Here is a 7,390-nt window from a genome sequence, read left to right on the forward strand (position 1 = left end):
CCTATTTGTTTCTCTCTAGATCATGCTTAATAAGGCTCGAGTTTTATTATAAATTCAAAGTGGAATATTGTTTATTGAAGAATTCTAATTGAGAAAATTTTAGTGTTTACTTGTATATTATACTGAAAAGATGCATTTGTGCACAATTTATGATTGGTTACTCCAAAATGCTTTAATAGATAAGTATAATACTATTATACTTTGTTTTAAAATATTGTGCAGACACATGGAAGAAGAAATAACAAGTGGTTCTAGGCTTGTAGAGTTCAATGGACCAAATTGGCCATTTACCACTTTTCGCAGAAATTATTGGCAACATACCACTATTTACAAAATAAGTAGCAATATACTACTTATTTGAAACTTGAGTTTGTTGTGTAAATTGAGTTTTAAATACTCGAGTTTCATAAAAAGACTTGTGCTGACGTGGATTTTTTGATTGAAGAAATGCCACATGGAACTCGAGTTTGGTAAACTCGAGTTCCATGCAACACAATACTCAAGCTTACCAAACTCAAGTTCTTTGTAAATACTAAACTCGAGCGTAATGCTCTTTTTTTCTTTTCTTCTATGGTACTCGAGCTTACCAACTCGAGTTCCTTGTAATATGGAACTTGAGTTCCTTATACTTTTTTTAAAAAAATTTTAATAATCCACAAATAAACATAAACATAAAAATAAGTAATTTTTTTCTTTTGAACGCACAAACATATGTTTTTATTTATTTAAATAGAAGCATTGTAAAATATAGAAATTTTAATTTCAACATATTAATTTTTAAAGTGTAAAATCAGTATTTAATGAAAATACAGATCAATTTTGAAGTGTAAAAAAAATTCAAATATGTATTCAATGAAAATACAGATCAGTTTTGAAGTGTAAAAAAATTCAGATCTGTATTTAATGAAAATACAGATCTATTTTTAGTTTAAAAAAAAAAGATTCATTAATGAGCAGATTTTTGAGGCTCAAAAGAAAAATCATAACAACAGAAGAATTATTTAAAGACATATTTTAACTAAGTTTATGCAACTCATAGCAATAACATCAGAAATTGAAATAAAAAAAATCCTAAATCTAATCACGCACTATCAAGTAGAACAAATAGAAAAGATCACAGAAAAAGGAAAAGAAAAACTACCTCTTGCATGGATGTGCTTTTCTTAGTGAAGGAATATTTTAGGATTCAAAGAAATTTATTCAATTCTCATTGAAACCTAAAATATCTTGTTTACAAAAAAGAAATTCCTAAGGCTGGAGCCTCCAGAACGTCTTTAATGTAAGAGAGAAAATAAAAGAAAAGAAAAGTCAAAAAGAGGGGAAATCAGAAACCGTGAAAAGGTGTGCTGAATTCTGAGATCCAGCCTCTATTTATAGATGTATAGAAAAAAGCTTTCTCATTCCTCATAGAAACACTGCAAATCAAGAACTTACATATCCAGACATGATAAGATGTAATTTCTTCTTTATATCCGAGTGGTCTACTTTTTCTGCAATACTTATCAATCATTGACCATATGGTAATTTGGAACAAGATTGATAAAGTAACAATATGTAGCTTAAACTTCTTTTGGTGTGCCCATGGCTAAAATTGGAGTGAGATTTTTCTTTTACATGTTGTTCTAATTTCTCATTGTAACCCCCAATATTTTAGCCAATTTGACCATAACGCTTCTGAGAAGTTAGAAATTGATGAGTGTGTTAAAAATGAATGAACAAGGGGTATGAGTGGCCTAAAAATTAATATTTTGAAATTGAAATTTCTATATTTCATAATGCTTCTATTTAAATAAATAGAAACATATGTTTGTGCGTTCAAATGAAAAAAATTACTTATTTTTATGTTTATGTTTATTTCTTAATTATCCCAAAAAAAAAAAAAAAGTATAAGGAACTCGAGCATAGCAAACTCGAGTTCCATATTACAAGGAACTCAAGCTTGGTAAGCTTGAGTATTGTGTTGCATGGAACTCAAGTTTACCAAGCTCGAGTTCCATGTGGCATTTTTTCAAAAAAAAAATCCATGTCAGCACAAGTTTTTTTAATAAAACTCGAGTGTTTAAAACTCAATTTACACAGCAAACTCGAGTTTCAAAAAGTGGTATATTGCTACTTATTTTGTAAACAATGGTATGTTGCTAATAGTTTCCGCAAAAAGTGGTAAATTGCCAATTTGGCCGAGTTCAATGAGCACAATAGTGATAATAAAATGAAGGTTACAGTGGATGTCAAAAATAATGAGTTGAATGAAAATAATGTTAAGAATGAAAAAGAGGAAACAAGAAAGGTAGAAGATAAAGTGGAGGACCTTTGTGTAGGAATGTTGTTTGGTTCCATTGATGATATCATGAAATATTATACAAGGTATGGTAATAAAAAGGGTTTTGCAGTGGCTAAAAGAACATCTAGAAGGGGAAATGATGGGGACGTGGAGTCTTTGACTGTAGCTTGTAATCATGTTGAAAAGCAAAAGATTAAAGCTAGCAACTCACTTAAAGCACAGCCACACCCGAAAACAAGTTGCAAAGCTCATTTTAATATGATTTGATGCTTTGATGGGTGGATATTGAAATCCATGGAATTTGACCATAACCATGGATTAAGTCCAAGCAAAACCCGATTTTATAAATGCAATAGGGTATTAAAACCACATGTGAGAAGATAACTTGAGTTGAATGCTAAAGCTAGTATTAAAATGAACAAGAATTTCAATTCACTGGTGGTTGAAGCGGGGGGCATGAAAACTTGCCATTTCCAGAGAAAGATTGTAGAAACCACATGGATAAAGTCAAGCATTTGGAGCTCGGGAAAGAAGATGTTGTAGCAATGAATAAGTACTTTTTAAAAATGCAAGCTGACATTTCTAACTTCTTTTACACAATGGATTTTATTGAAGATGGTCGAATAAAGAATGTATTTTGGGCAAACGCAAGAAGTAGGGAAGCATTTAAAGAGTTTGGTGATGTGGTTACATTTGACACAACGTACTTGGTTAACAAATACAACATTCCATTTGCTACTTTTGTTGGGGTAAACCATCACAAACAGTCGATATTGCTAGGATGTGGATTAATTTCAGGTGAAGATACAAATATATTTAGATGACTATTTGAGTCTTGGCTTATATGTATGTCTGGAGTTTCTCCTAATGCAATAATTACAGATCAAGACAAGGCCATGAAAAAAAGTAATAGAGATTGTTTTTCCAAAAGCACAACACCGATGGTGCTTGTGGCATATCTTGAAAAAGACACCTGAAAAATTTAAAGGATACAAGCGAATATAATTCAATCAAATTCTGTTTGAAAAATGTTGTTTATGATTCCTTAACAAAAGAAGAATTTGAAGGAAGGTGGGGTAGGTTCATTGAAAAATATCATCTTAAAAGCCATGAATGGTTACTTCAGTTATATAATGAAAGGTATTGTTGGATGCTTGCCTTTGTAAAGGATACATTCTGGGCAGGAATGTCAACCACACAGCGAAGTGAAAGCATAAATGCATTCTTTGATGAGTATGTACATCATCAAACAACCTTGAAAGAATTTGTAGAACAATATGATAATGCTTTGGCAAAAACTGTGGTAAATGAAAATACTGAAGATTTCAATTTATTTTAATCATGCATACCATGTTTTACTCATTATGCTATGGAGAAACAATTTCAAAGGGCTTACCTAACAGCAAAATACAAAGAGTTTCGAAAAGAGTTGCTAGGGAAGGTTTGTTGTAATTTTTCTTCATGTAAGGAAGATGGTGTCATTTCAAAATATGAAATATGTGAAGATGGAGCATTTGGAGAAAATTCCTAGCATGCAACCTTCCTTGTTTATTTTAATAAGGATACCAATGAAGTAAATTGTAATTGCCAGTTGTTTGAATTTAGGGGAATATTGTGTAGGCATTAAATTACGGTGCTCATTCACAGGAAGATTGATCAAGTATCAAACAAGTACATCTTGAAAAGATGGAGCAAAAATATTAGGAGGAACCACACCAAAGTTCACATTAACTATGACAACTGGCTTGTCAAACCTGAAGCACAACGCTTTGATAAAATGTACAAAGTCTTCAACTAATTTTACAATATCTACTTAATATTGTAACAACTAGTTAACAAAAAAATCGAATAGACTAATTCTATGACTAATATAGACTCTTGTTACAAAGATATAGGGGCCGTTTGATAGAGGAGTTTGAGTACCGTTGTTTAAAATGATGTCAGAGTGTTTCACTCTCTATAGTAATATGTTAAACACAAACTCAAACAACACTTGTTCTAAATCACTTAGCAAACACATAGTTTAGCATGTGGCCCACCTCTTTGGGTGTTTAAATAGCAAACAACATTGCTGAAGTGTGCGTACCAAACAGGGCCATACACTCTTGTTACAAAGAAACAGTAAGTATACAACACAGTAGGTGACCAAAATATACATCAACACCCAAAATAAACAAATACATCAAATGATTGCAAATAGCAGCTTTGGCTGCATTGCATTCCAATTTCCAAAGCCAGCACTTGAGCTTCCATGCTTTATGATATCCACTAGAGAAAATACATCTTGAACAAAACCCCCACTTAAATTGGTGCTAATTGTAGCAACATTGCCTTCCAAAGCTAGGATTTGAGCTTCTATGCTTTAGGAGATCTAAAAAATGAAGTACATTTTAGACAACAGCATAATAGAATTTCTTCACATTCTAACCAATATTTTCCAACTAGTTTCTAGCATATCTAACTGTATCATGTACATAAAAGCAATTAAAAATTACGAGAGGAAATAGATCCCATGTGATAAGGGAATAGATCCTATAAACTGAATGTCTTCCAAATGCCTTAAAGGAAAATGGTATTGAATTAGAGAAAAGAAACAAAATTTCTAAATAAATAATTACATGAAAAGGTCTCGGGTTCTAACCATTTAGATATTACAATTCACATAATGGAATAGTTATAACACAAGCAACTGACAAAAGAAAATGAATTTCTTCATCACACTCCATATGAACAATAGAGATTTCATGTTTGATGTGATTGAAGCACATGATATCTTATAGATGAGGCTCAAGTGGCATTAATTTTACAAGCAACATGCAATCTATTATAAGCTCAATCACAAATGACAATAGGTAGGGATTAATGAGAATCACAACATATAGGATATTATCTAAATTGTATTTATTTATTTACACATGCTTGGTGAATGAAATTGGTTTTTTTAGCTAACTCTAACTAGTTTGGTTTTCTCTCTAATACCTCAAGGTGGTCTCTGCATTTAGTGCAAGCAGTGGTTGATGCTGTAACTAATCTCCTAATTGATAAAACTAATAGAACCAAACCCAATGAAAACTCAAACCCAAGTCACACAACCTTCTAACCCAACCAAACCCAAGCACAAAACCCTTACCCATTCGATTCTAATTGAATTCAACTAATCCAATAGTTGTCTACCGCCTACACTCAATAGTCCAATAGTTGTCTACCATCTACACTCACTATTCTATCCAATGAAGTGCAACCAAGATCATGATCGTTGCCATTGAGGCTCTTTTGCTCACCATTACCAACAATCCCACTTGTGTCCAATTGTAAGTCTATTTTCCATCCATGTCTTATTGTATGAAAATTGAATCAAGGTAATGATAAACCAATGTCATTTCACAAAGGCCTCGATATTATAGCTAGATTCTAAAAGGAGAAGAAAAAATATATAGATTTAAGAAATTCACAACACTCAAGCCAATTCGCTTTAACACAAATTACATTTTTTCCTCCTACAAGATGAGTGGAGGGCCCACTAATTGCATGTACAACTTACTAATAAAATAAAACTTACATCATTTAAATACAATCTATGAAACATTTGAATTTCTCATGGATTCATAATCACTATATACTGTTTTACAAGGCACACACAACTCCAAAAGTAAGACCCAAATCACTTATGAATGAAAAGAGAAAGCTCATCAATTAGAAACATAAATCAGTATTATTGTTTTAAAAAGATTAAAGAGAGAAGCACACAAGACCCTCCAAGTGCATTGAAATTCCAGTTTGGAGGCTTCCAAAAACTATACTAACCCACATGTAAAAATCTAGAATTGCATTGCCAATTAATATAAAGGAAATTGAACCCCATTTTAATGATCAAAGAGTGGAGTTGTGTTCCAACTTCAACATCAGTTGTATCTGTAAATACTGATGAGAATATTCCTTCACTAGGTTTCAAACCCAAAGAATGGAACTTGTGGAAAAGATCAATTGCTTTTCTTGCTTTTCCTTGTTGAGCGCAGCCTCCCATTAGGGCAGTCCAAGCCTGCAACTGTGGCTTGTCCACCTCCACCTCCAAAAATGCCCAACGAGCATAGACCAATTCTCTACACTTCGCATAAAGATTTATCAATGTTGTCACAACAAAATTGTCAAATCCAAGTCCAAATTTGATGACAAGGGAATGCACTTGCATCCCAACCTTTGCCATTCAACTCTTGCTCATGGCTCATGCCTATAAATACTTCCATGAATCTCCTTACCAGGTATTGCATCACCTAATGAGAATACAAGCAGATAAAGCACCAACATATGTGTAATTATTGGGATCACAACCATCATTAACCATCAATCTGAAACAATTCAAGGGTTCGACAAGATTTCTTTCAGGCATTGTATCAAACACTTTGCAAGCATCATTTATAACTCAAGTTTGAATCCTCCCACCTCAAGCATCGATTTGATTTTTTTTTTTTTAAATTGCGTGTACAGGAAAACAAGAACAAAAAAAGTTCTTAAAAAAATAAAAACAGTTTAAAAATTTTAATGACATTTTTATGCAGAAAATAAATAAATAGAGAAGTCCAATTATTATTATTTTGTTGTTGTGAATGCAAAGAAGTCCAGCTTTCTTTCAATGAGAATGACAGGTTACAAAGCAAGAAACAACAAAATTACAATCACAGCTCAGTAATTACAATAAGAAACAAAATCTGAGAAAGGTAGAGAGATGTGGGTCTCACTATTTTGAGGAAGATAAAGAAGCGACGATGGGCGACGGCAGGGAGAATAAATTGAGTGCCTCTACCTTTGCCTCTACCTCTGCCCTTTGCCTCCAGTGTGTGAGAGCTAGATTCTTTCTTCTCCAAAACCCCTTTATTTCCCTCTTCACCGAAATATGCTGGTGTTTTGAATTTCATTTGATTTTTTGTTTTGTTTTCTTAATCTTTTTATTTTGTTTTGAATTTCATTTGATTTTTTTGTTTTCTTTTCCTAGTCAAATTATTTTAAGTTTTGTTTTGTGACTTGGTAGTGACGGGTAGGAAATGTTGCCAAAATATTGCAAAATCGTTGTGAACGTAGCATTTCTTTTTAGAAAAAAATGTTAATACCCAT

The 7,390-nt window shown here is 32.4% G+C and overlaps 1 long non-coding RNA gene across 1 annotated transcript; it reads right to left on the bottom strand.

The window, feature by feature from the left end:
• Positions 1-4,135: 4,135 nt before the first annotated feature.
• On the bottom strand, positions 4,136-7,152 carry LOC115962454. Its single transcript, XR_004085434.1, has 2 exons — positions 7,018-7,152; positions 4,136-4,652 (listed from the first exon to the last, which is right to left on the bottom strand). It is a non-coding gene; the product is annotated as an uncharacterized LOC115962454 (long non-coding RNA).
• Positions 7,153-7,390: the final 238 nt, after the last annotated feature.

This window comes from Quercus lobata, chromosome 10, assembly GCF_001633185.2.
Source record: "Quercus lobata isolate SW786 chromosome 10, ValleyOak3.0 Primary Assembly, whole genome shotgun sequence".
Classification (NCBI taxonomy): Eukaryota; Viridiplantae; Streptophyta; class Magnoliopsida; order Fagales; family Fagaceae; genus Quercus; species Quercus lobata.